This window comes from Anolis carolinensis, chromosome 3 (assembly GCF_035594765.1).
Source record: "Anolis carolinensis isolate JA03-04 chromosome 3, rAnoCar3.1.pri, whole genome shotgun sequence".
In the NCBI taxonomy this organism is placed as follows: Eukaryota; Metazoa; Chordata; class Lepidosauria; order Squamata; family Dactyloidae; genus Anolis; species Anolis carolinensis.
In genome coordinates this window covers 170428199-170441964 of record NC_085843.1, presented here as the reverse complement: position 1 = coordinate 170441964, position 13766 = coordinate 170428199, and the positions used below count along the sequence as shown (strand labels likewise).

The following is a 13766-nucleotide window of genomic DNA, read 5'->3' as shown; positions in this document are numbered from 1 at the left end:
GCCATCCAGCCTCTGCTTAAAAGCCTCCAAGGAAGGAGCCTCCACCACAGCCCGTGGGAGAGAGTTCCACTGTCGAACAGCCCTCACAGTGAGGAAGTTCTTCCTGATGTTCAGGTGGAATCTCCTTTCCTGTAGTTTGAAGCCATTGTTCCGTGTCCTAGTCTGCAGGGCAGCAGAAAACAAGCTTGCTCCCTCCTCCCTATGACTTCCCTTCACGTATTTGTACATGGCTATCATGTCTCCTCTCAGCCTTCTCTTCTGCAGGCTAAACATGCCCAGCTCTTTAAGCCGCTCCTCATAGGGCTTGTTCTCCAGACCCTTAATCATTTTAGTCGCCCTCCTCTGGACGCTTTCCAGCTTGTCAACATCTCCCTTCAACTGTGGTGCCCAGAATTGGATGCAGTATTCCAGGTGTGGTCTGACCAAGGCAGAATAGAGGGGGAGCATGACTTCCCTGGATCTAGACACTATACCCCTATTGATGCAGGCCAGAATCCCATTGGCTTTTTTAGCAGCCGCATCACATTGTTGGCTCATGTTTAACTTGTTGTCCACGAGGACTCCAATGTCTTTTTCGCACACACTGCTGTCAAGCCAGGCGTCCCCCATTCTTCTTAAGGGTAACGGAACTGGAATAGTCAAATAGTGTTCTAAATGAATATTCATTTTGTGGGAGGCTAAAAACTTTGTGCTCACCTACAATTCACCACCACTCACTCCCATCTACCCTCAATTGCCCAAGGCAACCACTTACTTTGCAATGTCTTTTACAGCTCAGAGAAATGGCTGTGGTTGTCTTTATATAAAACACAACCTGTTCATCTCCCAGCTATGATTCAGTATGTTCTCTGCCTTGTTTATCTGTCATGCTGCAGCAGCGAGCATTGTCAGAGGGCAGTAGTCTGCCACCAACAGATCCGTCTTTCACTGGGTTCGCCTTTCCTCCCACAAGCAGAGAGTTCAAAGTGTCAGCAATGTCCAGTTCGTCTCTCTGGCACAAAGTCCTGAGTCTACCTCAGTAATATGTTATAGCTGGAGTCCCATTCTTATACAGACAGATGAAGCTCAACTGTCTAGACAGAGGATATTTCATCATGTGTAGACTGGAGGTTGAATTATTGGAATCGTCAGACAAGGCATTGCCAGGCTATTAGAAGCAGTAAACCACTCAGCTGACGGAATGGCTTTCTTCAGAGGTGCAAATCATGATCCGCTCCAGGCCTGCAAGACTGCTGTTCTCTCTCAAGGGTCTATGTGTTCTCTTCTTTAGTAGACTACTCCCTCTCCAAATGGCTAACAGTATCCCTTTTGCAATGATTTTTGCTCTGCCTCACTTTTGTAAGTCCTGTACACTCCCCCCAAGAAAACCAAACATTTTCAGATACATAGCAAAATGTCAAACAGTGCCATCACAAGGTTTGGGACATTATATGGACCATTTGTAGCCAAAAAAATAAAGTAAGTAAGTGAGTGAGTACTGTATATTCTCATGTAAGTTGACTTCATTTAGGCAAGTTTGGGGGCCACAGTTATAAATTTTGAGATGACCCATGGATAAGTTGGGGGTCATTCTGTGTACAGGGAAAAGCAGCAATGCCACCTTAAAGGGCAAACTGCCCCATAGCAGACAGAGTGGAAGGAATTGCACCATCTTCTAGGTTCTCTGTGGACAAATTAAGTTCTTGCCTTTTGCCACTTTATTCAGAGAAGTGAATGGTTCCTTTTTGGGGGGATAAGATTTATGGTACATTGACCCATCAGTAAATGGACCCAGATTTTTGAGGTTGATTTTTTTGACTAAAATTTCTAGATTTCTATATGACTGTGTGTGTGTGTATGTGTGTGTATATGTGGGCCCCTGGTGGCACAGTGTGTTAAAGCGTTGAGCTGCTGAACTTGCAGACCAAAAGGTCCCAGGTTCAAATCCCAGAAGCAGAATGAGCGCCCGCCGTTAGCCCCAGCTCCTGCCAACCTAGCAGTTCGAAAACATGCCAATGTGAGTAGATCAATAGGTACTGCTCCGGCAGGAAGGTAACGGCGCTTCATGCAGTCATGCTGGCCAAATGACCTTGGAGGTGTGTATGGATAATGCCGGCTCTTCGGCTTAGAAATGGAGATGAGCACCAACCCCCAGAGTCAGACATGACTGGACTTAACATCAGGGGAAACCTTTACCTTTACCTTTTAGTGTGTGTGTGTGTGTGTATATATATATAAGAGATAAATGGTCTCACAAATTTGAAGATACAGGAAAAAGGAATAACAGTGGCTTAGATCAGTGTTTCCTCAAACTGTGCTCCTCCAGGTGTTTTGGACTTCAGCTCGCAGAAATCCCATCCAATTTACCATCTGTGAGGAATTGTGGGAGCTGAAGTCCAAAACATTTGGAGGAGCAAATGTATCTGGTAGGCTTGCTCAAATAATTCGTTTTCCCCGTTAACCGTTATTAATTCGTTATTTTCGTTGTTTTGAAGCAATTTTGAAGCATTGGTTGTCCACACGTCTGGATATCGCGGTTTCGAATCGCGAGAGGCCGTTTTTCGTTATGTCGTCGTTTTCTTCGTTAGGAAAAAAAAGCTTTTGCAAATCACCCAAACCATTCAGGCCCTTTCCTTTTGCCCCTCAGCAAAAGGGGCGTCACGGGCTCAGCCAATGGGAGGGGGCGAGGGGGAAGGAGGCCGAGGAGGAGGAGGAAGACGGAGGGGGGAAATGGCCGCCGCCGCCTCGCCTCAGCTCAGGCCTGGTGTCTCTCTGAGGCGGGAAGGCGGCGGATGGAGCCGAGACCGAGAGAGACAGAGAGGGGCCCGGCGGTGAGGTTTTGACGTCTGTGCGAAGCTAGGCAAGTGGGGTTTATATATCTGTGGAAGGTCCAGGGTGGGAGAAAGAACTCTTGTCTGTGGGAGGCAAGTGTGAATGTTGCAATTGGTCACCTTGATTAGCATTGAATAGCCTTGCAGCTTCAAAGCCTGGCTGCTTCCTACCTGGGGGAATCCTTTGTTGGGAGGTATTAGCTGGCCCTGATTGTTTCCTGTCTGGAATTCCCATTTTCTGGGTGTTGTTCTTTTACTGTCCTGATTTTAGCTTTTCTGTAGCTAAAAATGCATATAAAATTGATTCTATAGGGAGGATAAATGATTGGATTTCAACTCCTACAGCTTGGCTTTCTCTGCCAATAATGGTACCCATCTTGGATATTGTAAGGGATTTATTATTATTATTATTATTATTATTAGACCTTGCTCCCAGGAAGGTGCCTTCGCTGTGGCTCCCAACTTATCTATCTATCTACCTTTCCACATATTCTCCACATTGTGTGTATGTGTATGTATATTATATATACATGAGCCCCGATGGCGAAGTGTGTTAAAGCACTGAGCTGCTGAACTTGCAGACCGAAAGGTCCCAGGTTCAAATCCCGGGAGCAGAGTGAGTGCCCGCTGTTAGCTCCAGCTTCTGCCAACCTAGCAGCTTGAAAACATGCCAATGTGAGTAGATCAATAGGTACCGCTCTGGCGGGAAGGTAATGGCACTCCATGTAGTCATGCCGGCCACATGACCTTGGAGGTGTCTATGGACAACACTGGCTCTTGGGCTTAGAAATGGAGATGAGCACCAACCCCCAGAGTCAGACATGACTGAACTTAACGTCAAGGGATACCTTTACCTTTACCTATACACACACACACACACACACACACACACACGCACATTATGCAGGGACTATATACACAGTATATATCACACACACACCAATTTAACAAAGTTTCAGCCACAAAAACAAAGTTTCTGAAGTAGAACAATGACTTTCACAGTAAAGACAACCCAATTTAACAGGAAATAAGACTTTCAAAGCAGGAACAGATTTCTGCAATTATTAAAAAATGGTTTATTATAAAAGCTATGAAAATTCGCCAAAAATCAGAGGATAAGGGAAACGTTCCAAATTTTGGTGAGCTATCAGTGTTAAATGTGTTCTACCACTGTACCAAGTTTGAAGAAGATCACTCAAAAAATGAGGGTGGGAGAGTCCTGTAAAGTCCTCTCCCTCTGTGCTGTTTTTGGGAATTGCGCATGCGCGTCCGCCATTAACGAATTAATTTAGAAAATAACGAATTTTCGTTAATTTCGAATTTTTTGGGAGGCCAAATTCGGAAATACCATCAGAAACGAAAAGCTGCCCCCCTCTAGTTTTGAAACGAGTTTAGAATCAAATTTTTCGTGGATCGATCAAGCCTAGTATCTGGTTTACATAATTGCTTTTTAAGCTGTGTGTCCTGACCCCAAACGTTAGCTCAGTGTTGGGGGTAAAGTTTCTGACCTAGTGGCTGTTTTAGACATTGCACGAATCTGTTAGCAACAACCTGTGATGTTTACATTGGACTTTGCAGAAAATGCTTCAGCTGTATTTTTAAAAAATGGAAAATCAACCTGTTCAGCAAGCCGTGCAAATTATTTATTATCAGTAAATGTTTGATTTTTATACTGTTTAATGTACAGTAGTCTCACTTATCCAACACTCACTTATCCAACGTTCTGGATTATCCAACACATTTTTCTAGTCAATGTTTTCAATACATCGTGATATTTTGGTGCTAAATTCGTAAATACAGTAATTAGTACATAGCATTACTGTGTATTGAACTACTTTTTCTGTCAAATTTGTTGTATAACATGATGTTTTGGTGCTTAATTTGTAAAATCATAACCTAATTTGATGTTTAATAGGCTTTTCCTTAATGCTTCCTTATTATCCAACATATTCGCTTATCCAACATTCTGCTGGCCCGTTTATGTTGGATAAGTGAGACTCTACTGTACTTTTATACCTGGGGTTGCACAAACATTTCTCAAGCAAAATGAGATCACAAAGACTGTTCTAAGGCAGAAACGGGTTGCCCACCACGTGCTGGAAAGCGTACCTTTTCGGATTGGTCTTGCGCCGTCTCCAGTATTTCCAATTGTGTAGTCTCCCATGTTCAGATTTCCCCATTGTAGAACTTTTTGCTGACACAGCTGACATGGGCCCCCCACCGGAAATAGCTGTGCCTCCTGCGATGAGATCTGCCGGACTCCATGCTGGTTGTGTCGACGATTCAGAGAGTGTAACGTCTGCTTGCGACACAGTAGAATCCATGCATATTGTGTCATTCTTTGATGCCAATATATTTTAAATTGCTGCTTAGAATGCAATTATTACCTTATTTGGTTTTAATTAAATGTGAAGCCATGCATATTAGAAACTCAATTTGAAGATTACTTTTCTGTCTGTAATGGCTATTAGATGACAAGATTGGGTGTTCCCATTTTGGTTCATACATAGGGACAAGACTTGCTGCTGTTTTTGTTTTTGGCATTGAACTCGGCTAGAGAATAATACGCTTTTATTCTGCACCCCTTTCCCATTCCTCTCTCCCTCTCTTTAACTTCCTACATAGTCGGATTTGTGAGTTTATAACCAGATTGAATTGTCAGGCTTGGCTACTCTGAAACAGTGCCAGGCTCCATTCTATAATCCCAGGAGAATTAGGGGGAAGGGGGATGGACCATGTCATATTCACTCACATCATCTAAGCTTGTCATCAGGTCACAGGCTAAAGAGAACAATTACATAACTGCTCAGGCAGAGAGGCATGGTCCACATAGTCATTAAGGAACTCTGAGTCAAACAGACTGTTCTGCTTTGTAGATTCACTGCCCAGGGTCTACCGCTGGCCTGAAGGAAAGTCATTTGTACATGTCAGCAGTAGATCTGTTGTTATCTCCGCTCCTGTGGTGCCATTGCCATGATCCTAAGCTTTTTTCTGTGAGCAAAAAAATTAATACACTGTACTGGTTTATGTCAAAACAACAAAATAGCTTGAATTAAGAGGTAATGTAGAAAAGCAAATAAAGAGACCCACTTGATAAGGAGATTAATGGGTTTATTTCCTTACCTTATTGCATATTTGTCCTGTTTTTTTCCCCAACTTGTTTGTGAAAACTCAGAGAAAGGTTGGAGGCTTTCTTAGGGTTCTTCAGATAGACTTGCACATAGAATTGGTCAACTCAACAGTGTCCACCAATAGTCTTCCATTACTGACTTACAAAGATAGGTGTTAACTGCGTTGAACTGCATATGTGAGTCTATACTGCAGCTTCAAACGGCATTTTATGGCAGTGTAGATGGCAGCTTTGTGTTCTCTACTAAATATATCCTTTTAGACCCAATACAGTAGAGTCTCACTTATCCAACATAAACAGGCTGTCAGAACACTGGATAAGCGAATATGTTGGATAATAAGGAGGGATTAAGGAAAAGCCTATTAAACATCAAATTAGGTTATGCTTCTACAAATTAAGCACCAAAACATCATGTTATACGGCAAATTTGACAGAAAAAGTTGTTCAATACACAGTAATGCTATGTAGAAATTACTGTATTTACAAACTTGGCACCAAAATATCACGATGTATTGAAAACATTGACTACAAAAATGCGTTGGATAATTCAGAATGTTGGACAAGCGAGTGTTGGATAAGTGAGACTCTACTGTACTATGAAGCCTATCTTTGTAGGTCAGTAACGGAAGACTATTGATGGACATTGTTGAGTTGACCAAGTCTATGTACAAGGCCTGGACACTCTAATGGAGCATCTATTACTGCTAAGTCACATAGGAAATGTAGTTCCCATGTTACCATCACAAAGGATTGGGCTAAGAGACCCCAGAAGCTGCATTTCATAATTTGGTTTTTCCACTTTTGTTCAAATATCCTCATGATGATATATCACGTCTCTAATGTAGCTCAAAAACGCAGTTTAATATTATTACTTTAAAATATTCAATGCAGTTTATTTTCTTTAAAGCCATAAAATAGCATGAGTAACAGCAACAGTCAGTAAAACAAAGCAATAAAATAGCAGTCAAATAAAACAAATGGAACAGCAGGTACAATTTGTATTTAAAAACCTTAGAGAAACACGCACACATATATATCAGAAGAGATTGAAAGTGGAAGGAGAGGAAGAGACATAGTCCCCAGAAGTATTTGGGTAAGGCACCCATTTGGGAAGGAGACACCAACCGTGGATCAAAAGCTGTATGAACCTACTTTAAGTTATGCTTGAATGTCAGTTAGTTGGGATGAACAGGTGATGGACTAAGAGCTTCCAATCTAGTTATCCTGGCTAGTAGACACTGATATATCCATTCTCAATGGATTTATCTAATCCACTTTTAATGCCAACCAGAGTGATATCCATTGTAACATCTTGGGCACTATGAGTTTCACTACCACTGTATGAAAAATGTATTATCGACTGTACATCTTCCATCGGTTATTTCCATGGATGACCCTGAATTCTAGTATAATGAAAGAAGGAGGATAAAACAAAGAATGTAGAGCAGGTTAAAACTCTGTTTTGTTCACATGGCACAACTGTTTAACACCTCTGAAACATCCCTCAACTGGCCTTTTTTTCTCAGCCAAATAGCCCTAAAAGTTGTAACCCATCAAAATAGAAATTATGGAAAATGTGAAGGTCATTGAAAGAAAATAATAATCCCAGGATGCATTTTGGAAAAAGCTTTTAAGTAGTCTCTAGAAAATTCAAAATGCTTTTGTTTAGTTATGCAAGGCTTACCTGACCTGGTTGTTTCATTTCGCATGTACATGTTAGGTTTGAATAAAAAGCTTTCTGATTTTTGAACTGCTCCTTTTTTGTTTTCCCTATTCTTACCATGTTATTTCTACCTCTGATACCAAAAAAAGCAATGTGCTGTGTGACTGATTTTTTAAAATTGCATCAGAAGGGACTTGAGAACATACTCTAAGTTGCTTCTGGTGTGAGAGAATTGGCCTTCTACAGAGACGTTGCCCAGGGGATGCCTGGATATGTTACCATCCTTCTCTCATATCCCCGCAAGCTATTGCTGACAGACGGGAGCTCAGCCTGACTTACAGATTCGAACCGACAACCTTCAGGCCAGCATTTCAGCCGGCACAAGGGTGTAACCCATTGCACAACCATGGCTCCTTGTATGTGACTGATATGTGTGTGTCTATCACATACATGACTAAGATAGAGAAGTACCTGTAATCAAAAGCTGAAACTGATAGGGCAAGTAGATAGTTAAGAGGTAGAGTCACAAATTCATGTCTTAAAATTGTATCAAAATCAGACAGTAATAAAGAGGTACAGTAGAGTCTCAGTTATCCAACATAAACGGGCCGGCAGAACGTTGGATAACTGAATATGTTGGATAATAAGGAGGGATTAAGGAAAAGCCTATTGCACATCAAATTAGGTTTAACAATAAATTATGTTTAAATTACGTTAAACATCATGTTTAACAATAAATTTGACAGAAAAAGTAGTTCAATACGCCATAATGCTATGTAGTAATTACTGTATTTATGAATTTAGCACCGAAATATCACGATGTATTGAAAACATTGACTACAAAAATGTGTTGGATAATCCAGAACATTGGATAAGTGAGACTCTACTGTAGTTGTCTAGACCACTGCTTCTTAAACTGTGCAATGTGCATCTTGTCTCCAAATGGAGTCCCCTTAGCTCAGTGTTCAGGTCACAAAAATTTTGACAGCAGTAAAGTGTTTGTGAATGCTACCCATTTCCACAAATCTGTTAGGAACAATGTGCACTGTTTGCAATGGACTCTGCAGACATTGCTGTAGCTGTACTCCACAAAAAGGAAAATCATTGTTTAGAAAGCTTTGCAAAAGCTGATTTATTATCAGTAAATGTTTGATTTTAATACCTATTTTATATACCTATATACCCAAGGTCATGTAAAAATTTCTCAAGCTGAAAGGGGTTACAAGTGGAAAAAGTTTAAGAAATCCTGGTCTAGAGGAGGGGATGAAATGTTGATTGTTCCTGACCTTTTCTGTTTCAGTGTAAAACACATATAGATGCTTGATATGAATATATTGTTTTGGATTCACTTTCTTTCATGCTCCACTGGGATGTATATGAGAAGTTTGTTGAGATGAAAATAAACCTTTTAGAATTCAGTTGATCTGTTTTAAGCATGATTAGGGCTGGATTCAACCCATTTTATATTATCCTTTCTCCAGAAAACAGTAACAAATACAATAAGTCTCCCACCTGTACCTTCATAACAAGATTGTGGTGTAGGTTGGGCTGATGTTCCCCTAAACAGGACTGATTTCTGGCTAGTTTGGGGAATGGGGTGAAGGGACAAAATCTTAACAGGGACAGTTCCAGATGCTTCTAATGTTGTGGTAATCTCTGAGCGGTTAGACTCAATTTAACCCTCTCTGGGGGAGATTCCACCAAAAAGCAGCAGAGTAGCAAAAGCAAAAGCTTTCCAATGCAACAGTTACTTACACGGAGCGAGCAAAGAGAAGCCTTTGACCATTTAGGATTGCAATGGACTGCAGAGTCTCAATAAAAGTTCAAAAAGTATTTATTCAGGTAAAAAGAACTCAATTGTAGATAGAAAGGCTTGGGAGCTGTCTAGTCTACTCTAGACTGGTTACTAAGGAAAAATAAGAAAAGAAAAATAGCAAACATCTAAATAGTTACATCTTGCCAGGAGAGATGGTTGGGACGTGTTGTTAGCTTGAAGAACAAAGGGAGAAGAGAGAACCAAAATGGTTCCAACCTCATGGTCCAGTTTATTGGGGCCATAAAAGACATTCTAACCAATGAGAAGTTAGTGTCCCTGGAGATTCACATTTCTACTAACTTCAAAGTAAGGGATGTGACGTAATCAGGATAGAGTGAAACACACTAAAACCTGTCTAAGCATGTTTTGGAAACAGGGAAAGGATTCCCTCAATCTAACTCTATCATCTATGTAACTACATTTAGACTTGAGTAGTCCAGGATGATTCCCAACATCTAATTCATTACATCAAAACTTGAAATTCCTTTTGTATGCCCATTGACAGCAGCATCTCTCCTAAAACATAAATATTCTCTCAATTATGTAGTTCAACTCTTTTTTTCTTGTTTCTTTGAAATACTTTCAGCCCGTGTTTTAATGAAAACCTCAATGCAAACCCCGGGGAGCCCAACCGGACAGGTCATATTTTGCATTAACATAAGTGTAGTACAGTAGAGTCTCACTCATCCAACACTCACTTATCCAACGTTCTGGATTATCCAACACATTTTTGTAGTCAATGTTTTCGATACATCATGATATTTTGGTGCTAAATTCGTAAATAAAGTACATAGCATTACTACATAGCATTACTACATAGCATTACTACATAGCATTACTGCGTATTGAACTATTTTTTCTGTCAAATTTGTTGTACAACATGATGTTTTGGTGCTTAATTTGTAAAATCATAACCTAATTTGATTTTTAATAGGCTTTTCCTTAATCCCTCCTTATTATCCAACATATTCTCTTATCCAACGTTCTGCCGGCCCGTTTATGTTGGATAAGTGAGACTCTACTGTACTTGGTTGTATATTTTCACTTTTCTACTTATGAATAATAATTTGTATAAGGAGAAAGTTCCCATTCACCTAGCATTTGTGTTGTCGAAGGCTTTCATGGCCGGAATCACATGGTTTCTGTGTGTTTTCTGGGCTGTCTGGCCATGTTCCAGAAGCATTTTCTCCTGACATTTTGCCCACATCTATGGCAGGCATCCTCAGAGGTTGCGAGATATATATGCCCCTCTCCTTAGTAGTTATCTAACCCTTCCAGAAGATGGCAAAATTGAGAGGTAGAGCAGCAGCATCAGTGAATAATAGCAGTAAACGCACAACACCCACCATTGTTTTATATGAGAGGGGGTATGAAAACCTTTAACAGTAACTTATGGTGGCAGAGTCAACTTATAAATATTCACACAGAGAGTGTAAGAAAATAAATAAATGGTTTCTGATGCCTTAGGTTTGTGTTACTGAAGATTCTGAGCTTCTTAAAACAATAACAAGACTACATTTATATTGTTTAGAGTATTCAGTAATGACCCTCAGCTCCAACAGCAATATTTTATTCTTATCCAAAAGGCAATTTTATTTTGTTTTTAAAAAATTCAGGGGATGGTTGGATCGATAGAAAAATCTCAAGGACTTGTAGTGTTCAATACTTGCAGTTCATACTGTATTCCTTGGACATTCTTCCTTCTTCTTGCTGTGGGGCTGGAAGAGTATAGACATTCTCTTACAGTTTGCATAAAGGATTTAAAAAACTGTTCCTATGAAAAAGAAAACATACCCATAGTGGGTGTGAAAGCAGAACCAAGAATGAACAAAGGGATCTGAATGACAACTTAGCCAAGTTGCCTCCAATGCCATACAACTCCCTTGATCATCTCCCTTACTACAGTAGAGTCTCACTTATCCAACATAAACGGGCCAGCAGACTGTTAAATAAGCAAATATGTTGGATAATAAGGAGAGATCAGGGAGAAGCCTATTAAACATCAAATTAGGTTATGATTTTACAAATTAAGCACCAAAACATCATGTTAAGCAAAAAATTTGAAAAAGTAGTTCAATACGCAGTAATGTTATGTTGTAATTACTGTATTTACGAATTTAGCACCAACATTTCATGATATATTGAAAACATTGACTACAAAAATGCGTTGGATAATCCAGAACGTTGGATAAGCAAGTGTTGGATAAGTGAGACTCTACTGTATTGGCTTCTGCAGATATTAGCAGTGCTGGAGAAGTTCTAAGTTGATATAGAAACACTACCAAGAGTTTGCGAGAGCTCTGGTTCCTTTGCTCTAGTCTCAATAAACCCATTGTAAGGAATGTTTTAACTGAAATATATTTTCCAGCAACTTTGCCCCTTTGGTTTTTGCTTCTAGTCTGGAGCTGTAGATAGCTAGAGTACATCCCAAGTTACAAAGGTGACAAGAGTGCCACAAACAGTTGAATCTGTCATGAACTGCCCTTGTTTTTATTGTCTCCTTGTTTTATTTTGTAATGGATATTATTTACTGTATTGCTTATTGTATTGTGTTGTGCTGTTCTTTTATATGCTGTTTACATTGTATTGTTTTGGGCATGGCCCCATGTAAGCCGCCCCGAGTCCCCGTTGGGGAGATGGTGGCGGGGTATAAATAAAGTTTTATTATTTATTATTATTATGAACTCAAACCCACTTTAGTTAAAAAATATTGGAAAATATTTAGGATTTCTTTGCGCTACCTGTGCTCTAGCATCATGGCTAGGTAAGTCTAAATTAAAATGAATAATTTGATCAATTTTCATATTTGAAAATTGTGCAACTTTTGGGAAACATTCCCATAGGGGGAGAAAGTCTCCCTTCCAGATTTATCTTTTTCATACCTTTCCCCAGTATAATGAAGTAGTGACCAAGGGGAGGGCAAGAGTCAGCTGAAGATTGCTAGCACACAATGGCAATGTCTTCCTTTGGAACCTTCAAAGGATTCTTGGAGAGGTCTCCAAGGATACCAGCAACATTATATCAAAACATTCCTTGCTGTTGGTAACAGCTGACCTCCAGTTAGAATGCTCAAGTGCTGTGGAATTAGAAGAGGCATGACTGGAGAGCGAAAAGGAGAAAAATGTCAAGAGGAAGGTGTGTCAAGCCAACCCTGGTCAGGACTGCCCTCCATCTGGAAATCCATGCCCTCACTGCGAAAGAACATGCAGACCAAGAATAGGTCTCTACAGTCAAGACCCTACACTTGGAAGGCAATCATACTCAGACATGAGCAGTGCCGGTTCAATATGGAGGCCAATGAAGCCCCCGCTTGGGGCGCAGGTCCCCAGGGGCGCCATCGAGCGCCCCCCGCCCCCCCGCGGGGACCACTGGCTCCGTCGACGGCTAATGCGATAGGCCTCAGTTGAAGCCTTCCATGTTCGGCAGCGGCAGGCATGGCTTTTTCTTCCCTTCTCTCTCCTCTCTCCCCCCTCCCTGCTTCTCTCTCTCTCTCTCTCTCTCTCTCTCTCTCTCTCTCTCTCTCTCTCTCTCCAAACTCTGAGGCCTGGATCCGCCCTCCTGGGCCTTCTCCCGGCCTCCGAGGCCTGGATCCACCCAACGGGGCCTTCTCCCGGCCTCCAGGCCCTTCGCTCGCCCTCAGGGGCCTGTGGCAGGCATCCTCAGAGGTTTTGAGGTCTGTTGGAAGCTAAGTAAGTGGGGTTTATATATCTGTAGAAGGTCCAGAGTGGGAGAAAGAAGTTGGATGGCCATCTATAGGGAATTGTATCTCCTTGCCTGGGAGTCTGCTTATCTACTTATCTGGTGCTTTTTTTTAAAGCAGAGGCTGGATGGCCATCTATTGGGAGGGTTCTAATTGTATCTCCTTGCCTGGGAGTATGCTTATTTGCTCATCTGGTGTTTTTTTAAAGCAGAGGCTGGATGGCCATCTATTGGGAGGGTTCTAATTGTATCTCCTTGCCTGGGAGTCTGAGGAAATTTCCTTCCCTGGTGTTTTTTTAAAGCAGAGGCTGGATGGCCATCTATTGGGAGGGGTCTAATTGTATCTCCTTGCCTGGGAGTCTGCTTATCTGCTTATCTGGTGCTTTTCTTTAAAGCAGAGGCTGGATGGCCATCTATTGGGAGGGTTCTAATTGTATCTCCTTGCCTGGGAGTCTCCTTATTTGCTCATCTGGTGTTTTTTTAAAGCAGAGGCTGGATGGCCATCTATTGGGAGGGTTCTAATTGTATCTCCTTGCCTGGGAGTCTGAGGAAATTTCCTTCCCTGGTGCTTTTTTAAAGCAGAGGCTGGATGGCCATCTATTGGGAGGGGTCTAATTGTATCTCCTTGCCTGGGAGTCTGAGGAAATT

General features: G+C 41.2%; 1 protein-coding gene across 6 annotated transcripts in view; it reads left to right on the top strand.

The window, feature by feature from the left end:
- grid1 (glutamate ionotropic receptor delta type subunit 1) overlaps positions 1-13766 on the top strand; it is a 1053635-nt gene that overhangs the window by 289537 nt on the left and 750332 nt on the right. The gene's annotated exons all lie outside the window — the stretch shown is intronic.